Consider the following 8931-nt stretch of genomic DNA (forward strand, 5'->3'; position numbering starts at 1 on the left):
TTAGGAAATTCCAAGTTACTACCAAAAAGTTTTCTGACCCCAATTCTTTCCCCATTGATTTTTTCCTAACGACGGAATCAGATCGTTACAGTATTGAAACTCCGGAATAGAACCGTAATGAATTTAACATGATTTACTGATCTGGCAATTTATAAAATTCTAACCTACAGTTGAAAGTTGAAAAGAACTTCCAAACATTGAATTAGTTTAGGAAGATGAAAAGTTATTCTACAATATTGAATAGTCGGCAATAAGTAGCAATTGCAAGAAAATTAATCCAACCTTTTGTATACTCAAATACTTTATTGATTGTTATTAGATAAGTATGCATCGTATGGGTTCATTCTGGGGTAGTATTGAATATGATGATTTTCTTAAATTAATAATAGAACATTTAATTAATTATATTTTATAATAATTTAATTTAGTGTAGGGATAAAATGGTAATTCAACTTTTCACTTTGGAGCTTCCGAATTCATTGAGAAACTTTCAATCTATACATCAACATTCAACTGTGTATATATAAAGAAAACTTGAAATTCTTTACAACAATTATATCTATATTTTTGAAAACACTATAAAGTCAATTTTCCTTTTTGCATTATAATATGGATTTCACACAACAACTTCTATTGAAAAAAGGAAAGACAAAATTAGGAAAAATAGTATCAATAAATTGGAATGAAAAATGTAAAATTGTAATAAGAGGAAGAGAAGAAAAAATCAGTAGAATATATTTATCTAACCATGAATAAGGAAGTATGTTGAGTAAAAGAAGAGTAATGCAAAAGTGTGAGCTGATATATTGAGGAAATTGACTAATATAATAATCTGTATTGAATAATTAAAGGACCACTCTTTAATTTCTGTCAAAATTTTATAACTACGAGCTCAAGATAATATTAATTTATTAATTTAACAAATGACATAAATAAATAACATACATTGTATGTATGTATAGTTAATGGGGTAGTGAAAAAGATTCTTTCTAAAATTATTTTTCTCTTTAAAGTATTTTTAAACTTATAATTATATTAGTGCTATAGAAAATCATATAAAGTCATAAGCTACTGCAAGTTTTTATAGTAATTATTTTATTAAATTATATACCTATTATTTATTTTTAATTATTTATAATCATTCCGGAAATGTATAAACTAATTTTGGAAAGCTTGTAAAATGAGAAATTATTATTTATTATCGTTATTTTAGCTATTATTAACATTTAGTATGACAACATTTAAAAAAGTAGCCTCCTTTAAATATTATCTGTTTCTAAATTAACGCAGCCAAGAATTTGAAATGTTTTGACGTTTTGTTTATCTAAACGCACCTAATTTTGTTTTTGAACTTGAAACATGTAATTAAGCTTTGGGTGAATTATAATTTTATTTTTACTATTTAATTAATTAAATAATTTATAACATTTTAATATAATGAAGGGGTAAAATGGTAATCCAACTTTAAAGATTGTAGCTTTCCACTTTTAGTAATACTAGTTTCTAGGAACGTGCGTTGCACATTTGTTGCTTACTATTTTATAAATTTTGTACATGATTGAATTTCTGTTGGTAGTTATTCATTTCACATTATTTTTAAAAATAAAAGAAATTGCTACCATAAAGTATCCTTGGAAAATGAAAACATATAAGAAAATGCTACAACAATAACAACATATCCAATATAATCATATAAGTGATGTCTTAAAAAAATTTATACGTATGCATCCTTACTTCTACCTTGTAAATATAGAGCAGTACTAAACTAAGTACTACATAAGAAAAGATTATTGAGAGACATAAGAAAAGAAAATTTATTAACATAAAATAGAATTTACATGCTGAATTTCACCTGAAATTGGAGAAAGGAAACAAAACAAAAATTGTTTCTGAGATTTACCTTAAAGGTATAGAAGATCATTGATTCGATCTCGTAATTTGAGGAACACAAAACCTGATTGAAAGAAAAAATAAATATTGAAATGGAAAACATTATTACCTAATGTAATTATAATAGTCTATATTTGATTACCTAATGTTACTCTTAAAATTCTGCACTTTTTTGTGTCAATGTATATAAGTTACCAAAATTAATGGTTATATGGTACATGAAAAGTTTGATATATATATATATATATATAAAATACTTAATTAATTAAATATTTTATAATTTTGTACATTTAATTTAGGGGTAAAATGGTAATTCAACATTATACTTTGAAGCTTTGCACTTCACGCGCGTTGCACGTATAACCCATGTAGTACATACACTATAAATCATACTAATTACTGTAGTAGAAACATAAAATTTTAAGTGATAAAAATACAAACTGAAATTGATGAGCAGATAGCTTAATAAAATTACTTCTTTGTTGAATGAGTGATTAGATATAGTGTAAACCTGCAAAATTGAACAACTCAATATTTCATAAAGATTTAAGCTATATAAAAGAGCAGGTGGAAGGTGTACCCATCAATCAAGAATAAGAAACTTGATATTAACATATGCCAATATAGTGGAAATATCAACTCCAACAATCCTTTGTCACAATCTACATATAATTAATATTGTTATTCTAATAATATAGCTTTTTGTCATGCTTTCCCTATTAAAAAAATGAAATATTAGAAAGACCCTAATAGGAAAAGACAATAATCTAAAATATTAACTAAGTACTATATACATGCAAAAAATATGAACAACAAATTTATAAGTTATACATACTATTTACTTACCATTAAAAGAAATCTGGACACATTAGTATATGACAGGACATTAAGAGAATCAATATACTTATTGGAGAGAAGCTTGATGGTCACGTTACACGTACGTCAGTTGGTGAAACTGATAATAACTCATCAAAAAAATTGACTAACAACTGGAAGGGAATATAATGGGAGTAAAAGGAATGACAGATATAAGTTAATTTTTGTATGTTCTTTTAAAATGATTATTTAACTTTTAAAGGATGTTATCTATTATTTATTATTTTATATTATTTTGATTTATTTTAGGGATAAAATGGTAATTCAACTTTGTATTTTGAACCTTCCCACTTTTAATATAATATGATATATGATATGATATGATGATATATGATGATGTTGTGCTCATCATCAAACACATAGCTTTATATTTAAGCTTCATAGAGAATATAAATTTTTTAAAGATAATCAGGGATAACGATCACAAGTTTTAGGAAATAAGTGCAACTTTCTTTGTCAAAATAATTAGATGTTATATAATTCTATATTTCTTGGATAGCGACTAGACAACTACACATGGCAATGCTTGATGCAAGAGCTTCAGATATACATTTGCAGGGTGTTTATCCAACGAGTAATAAAATCACAATCTTCAAATATCTTCTCTTGCATATACTTTTGCAATTTAAAACTTTATTTTGAACTGTACATGTTGCTAACTTGAACATGTTCTGTGCTTAATCAAATGTGGATTTTGAAGGGCGAGTACGTCAAGTCTGGTCCATCCATTGTCCACAAGAAATGCTTCTAAGGTGTTGCTGCTATTTTTTACATCTATTCACGAGTTCTTTTTTATTTTTTTGTTCTTTCCGCTACAGCTATTATGTCATTCACAGTGAACTCAGGTCTGCTGTTATAGGCAACTCTTCGAGATGGGGCTATACCACTGATACTATTTCATGTTTTCAGTGCAAGCCTCTTTTGTACGTAGACAAACTCGATTTGTAAATATGTTTGGGACTCAACTAGTGGTTAGAGTACTGATTTTGTAAGATTTGTGTACGGAAAATCAAATTAGAAAGATAACTTGCGATGATTGAATAAGCTCGAAGAAGTGGATCTGAATTTCAAATCGTGTCGTTTTTTCTTTTATGTGTGTGAGAGAGAAATTTGAAGTGTTGTTTAGATTTGTTGGAATAGTCTAAAGAGATTGTCTCTATAAAATTTGAAGACATTTGATGGAGATCAGATTAGATGATTTTGAACAACAATTGCAACTGAAGATGGATATGTATATTATTTTCGTAGTTAGCAACATGTTATATATTTTTATAGTGGATATATTGTTTTCTCATTCGGTGTTTAGTGTTCACATTGAAGTCCAACTAAATTTGGATTTGCGCATTTCAAGGAGCGGCATTCTTGACATGATTTTTTCCATTCTACAGCTCGTGCTCCTAAATTCTAATTAAGGATAGAAAAATTTCAACTATCTCACCACAACTCATATCAGTTATATTGGGTATACAAGTGTAAACTAAGAAATATAACTATGTAGGTGCAAATATTTTTGAAAAACCCCAAATAACAAGCCAAAATAAAGAAAGAATACTAAATCCTACACTCATTAACTACAACAACAAAAAAATATTTATAGTCATTGAACTCCTATGCACAATCTACTGCAAAACACAAGTAGAAGAACTTCAAATTTTTGGCCATGAAATGACTCCATTTTCTCACACTCAAAATGATCTTAAATTTCATGAATGAAACAATACATATTACTTAGGTTGAAGCCCCATTTTCTTCCTCTTTTTCCCAACGTATATTGTTTTCTCATTCGGTGCTCAGTATCCACATTAAAGTCTGACTAAATTCGGATTTGCGCATTTCAAGGGGCGGAACTCCTAACATGATTTTTTCCATTCCATGGCTCGTGCTCCTAAATTATAATTAAGGGTAGAAAAATCTCAACTATTTCACCACAACTAATATGAGTTATATTGGATATACAAGTGCAAATATTTTTGAAAAAAACCCAAATAACTAAATCTTACACTCATTAACTACAACAACTAAAAAATATTTATAGCCCTCAAATGTAAGTAGAACTCAAAATTTGGCCATGAAATGACACCATTTTCTCACACTCAAAATGATGTTAAATTTCATGAATGAAACAATATATATTACTTAGGTTGAAGCCCCATTTTCTTCCTTGTTTTCCCAACGTATAAATCCTTAGACTTGATCATCCCGGGGACTAATCCAATGATCGTCGTGAACGAAAATTGAGCCACTACATCTTGCCTTCCTAATGAAACGATGATCTTAGGCGATGGTCGAGGCTCGTATATTGCAAGTTTGCTTTCTTTTCCTCCGCTCATCAAAAGTTTCAAGTTCTTCGCGGCCACTAGAGCATGTTTTTGAGCCGAATATCCTTGTTTAAGTTCCCGATAGCAAAGAAGCATCAGAATTCAATTGAAACATTTTCAAGAAATAAGAGATATGTAGTTTAGTGCTTACCTTAATATCAGTTATATCACCAACAACAAATATGTTTCTGTGACCCTTGATTCTAAGATTTTCATCAACCTTCAATCTTCCAAAATTATCGATTCGATCCTTCAAATACGTCTCCCTTAACCACTCTGAACCCGGTGGCTTTCCCGTGCAAAGAAAATGGCAATCCGCTCTAATAGTTTCCCCAGACGAGGTGAAATATGTTCTGTTTCCACCCGAGTTGTTTGTGTTATTACTCAAATGAACAGATTGCATCAATTTCACTTCCACATTCTTGTTTTTCAACCATTCTAAAGTCTTGTCAGACGCTTTTGGTCCGATGAACTCTAGTAGTCTGGATCCGTTGTGCACCAAAGTTACCTTCTTCTGCGGAAAATCGACAGCGATTTCTGCAGCAAGTTCAACACCAGTAGGACCACCACCAACAATCAATATAGAATCAGCTTCTTTTATCTTTTCATTCTCTGCAACAACAAGAATGATGCAAAAATTAGTCGAACATCACAACATTTGGACTAGTAATATCATCACTAGTACATCTCAGCATTCATAACAAGACAATTGATTGAATCCCGTGAAAACTTGCTAGAGGAACCGCTCAACGTATACAAAACACCCATGCTTTATAGCTTTGTTTTATCATTTTCCAAAAAAGACACTAAAAACAGTCAAGCCTCGCGCCATTTTGACTAGTAATATCAAGTAGTAATCTACAACGTTAACAGGATGCTCACAAAAGAAAAGATTTAATCACTAGTACATCTCGTAAGAGAGTAAAGCAGCCACGATCAAGACAATTGGCTGAACCTTGTGACATTAAACTTGCCAGAGAAGCTGATTTAGAAATAAAGAATCTTTGCTCAACGGATACAAAACACAAATGCTTTAACTTCTTTTTATCATTTTCCAAAAAGTTGATAAACTTAGCGAGCATAAACATTTCATATGATTATACGTACAAGTAATTTGCTTGTTGGAAAGCAGACAAGATGGTAAATCGAACGAATAAAGCACATGGATGATATCTTAAAGAAGTCTTTGATGCTATGTAATATGTACACATACATGTTTGATATTCTTCCAATCTGTCTGTTCGTCCATCTGCAGTCAAGACTTCTTTGTTGGTGATATTAGTGACTTCAGACACTATGAGACGCCCATTGACGAGGTAATCTTTGTGGTGGATCATTGATCTCTCCGCGAATGAAGGCTCTACCGTTGCTCTTAAGCTCGCCCATGGTATCTCGAAATAATCCTTCCTGTTAACAGTTTTTTACTAATTAAGACACATTGAACCAAATTGAAGTACACCACAATGATTGATTTCTCAGATGATCACTCAACTAATAGTTTTTATCTCAAAAAGTCATTTTTCTTTCGAGATTCCAACTTTCTTCAGCAAAGAAAGTGACTTTCTGAGATAGTAATTACTACGAAGGCCTTTTTTCCAATTTGTTCTATTTTGAAGAATCCAAGCTTGATGGACAAAGTTATACCATACTTGTACTAGTGGAAGTACCAAATACCATGTGAAATCAATTGAGGTGCAGACAAGCTGACTCAGACATCACGATTATCAAAATAATAATAATATTAATAATTAGCAAAACTTATTGAACTTACGGATCAATAAGAGTTAAATCTGCATCAAATTGAAGAGACTTTGCAATGAGGGAACCAGCAACTCCACCACCGATCACCACCACTCTCTTCCCTCTTCCGCCATCGCCCCACTCCAGTGGATTCTCCATTATACTCACAATTATTTTCTTCACAAAAGAAGAAGAAGAAGAAAAAAATTGTGGAAAAATTAAGAAAGAAAAAAAGGCAATTCAAGAATTGACAAAATAAATAAAGAAGAAGAAAAAATATGGAAATTGTCAACTACGCGGGAATAACAGCTGTTTAAATTAATATTTTTAATGACCAAGTCATGATGAAAAGGACAAGGAAAATAACATCTCGTTTGAATGGTTGGTACCAGTATTATGTTGTATCGTTAGTTTTAATATAATATTTGTTAATATTTAAATATTTGTTTTGTTTTATAAATGATTTGATGTGATTGCATCGTTATCTTATTTTATTTATTTTGTCTTTATTTATTATTTGTTTTAATGTGATTTATGTGGCACAATTTGAATTTCGAGAGTCAAAGATCGTGAATTTGGGTAGAAATTTTTTTGAAATAAAATTTACTTATTTGGAAACTACGTATGAAGTATTACTCCTATAAGTTACAGTAATTAACAATTCAAAATATATGAAAAAATTACGATCAAAGAAAGATTCATTTTGATCTCGATGTTAGAAAAATATCACATAAATTAAGACGATAATAATCATATTTTATCATTTAATATATCCTTTTACGATAGCTCTACATCTTTACTTTTTTCATAGGTTGATTCTTTAAATTGTTAGTATCGATAATCATATAATAATAAAAAATAATACAATCAATTTAAATATTATATTTATATTATAATACAAAACAATATAATACGATATATTATGGAAAAATAATAGGTTGTACCATCCAAATTAGAAAAGTGTCAGCATAGAATGATTCCAATTAAAGGAAAGGAAATTCAATATAGTATTATCGAAGAAACCTTCAAACTTTCTAGTACGTGTATTTCATTTTATATGATATTATTATTTTTATTAATATACTCAAAAAATATTAATTTTTATATTTAAAAATAAATTTTAACATGTTCATCTTTTCTTAATAAAAAAGTTTTTATAGACATGTAATATTTGTCATTTTTATGACAAAACTTTCTAAGTCATACCATAAGAAAATGTCAGTATTTAAGTAAAATACATCCCATAAATTGATAAGAAAAAAAAAAGATATTAATATAATTCCAAAAATTGATACGAAAAAAAAGATATTAATATAATTTAATTTTCTTGAATTGACACCTGGGATGTGTCATTTTATATCATGTTTCATCATGTATACAGTTGAATAAATATCAAGAGGCCACTTGTTGTTGACACCCAATTTTGACCATTCTCGAGAGGAGTTAATTTTTGAACTTCTTAATTTTCAAACAATTTGAAATAATCAGTTTTATATAAAATAAATAAATAAGTAAATAAATTATATATATATAAATCCAACGCATCTTTGAGTTCTAAAAGTGTTTTAGTCATTTCATAATATTTTTTAATAGTAAACGTATTTTATATAATTTTATTATATAACTAGTATATTTTATAAGCAGCTGAAAACCATATAAAAGGATCTCTACATTGTTAAAATAGATATTTTGTTAATTTAGTTCTAGTTCGAATTATAGTTTTAATTTTGAATAAATTAGTTCGTATTTAAATTGATTATTTTATTTTTGTTAAAAATTAAGAAGCTCGTTAATTAATTAGTGGTAATTCATTTTATTCAGATTTTAGCCAATTTTGTAAGTGAAACTCAATTTGGTTAATAAGTTGGCTAATTTCGTAATTCATTTGGCCAAATCTTAATGCCAAATCTTGACCTTTATTAAACCCACTTAGATGACTAATTTTGGGCCTATTTGGGAATTTTCCAGCAGCCCAAATCAAACCCAATATTTTCAGCCCACTTTTAAACCTCCTGACCCGGCCCACTTTCCTTTCCTTATTCCAAAGAAAGCCAAAACAACACATACAATTCCCAGGCATCAACAGTGAGCAGAAGCAGCGAAACGA

At 29.1% G+C, this 8931-nt stretch overlaps 1 pseudogene; it reads right to left on the bottom strand.

The window, feature by feature from the left end:
* Positions 1–4842: 4842 nt before the first annotated feature.
* On the bottom strand, positions 4843–7017 carry LOC125851546 (uncharacterized; annotated as a pseudogene).
* Positions 7018–8931: the final 1914 nt, after the last annotated feature.

This window comes from Solanum stenotomum, unplaced genomic scaffold, assembly GCF_019186545.1.
Source record: "Solanum stenotomum isolate F172 unplaced genomic scaffold, ASM1918654v1 scaffold26921, whole genome shotgun sequence".
Classification (NCBI taxonomy): domain Eukaryota; kingdom Viridiplantae; phylum Streptophyta; class Magnoliopsida; order Solanales; family Solanaceae; genus Solanum; species Solanum stenotomum.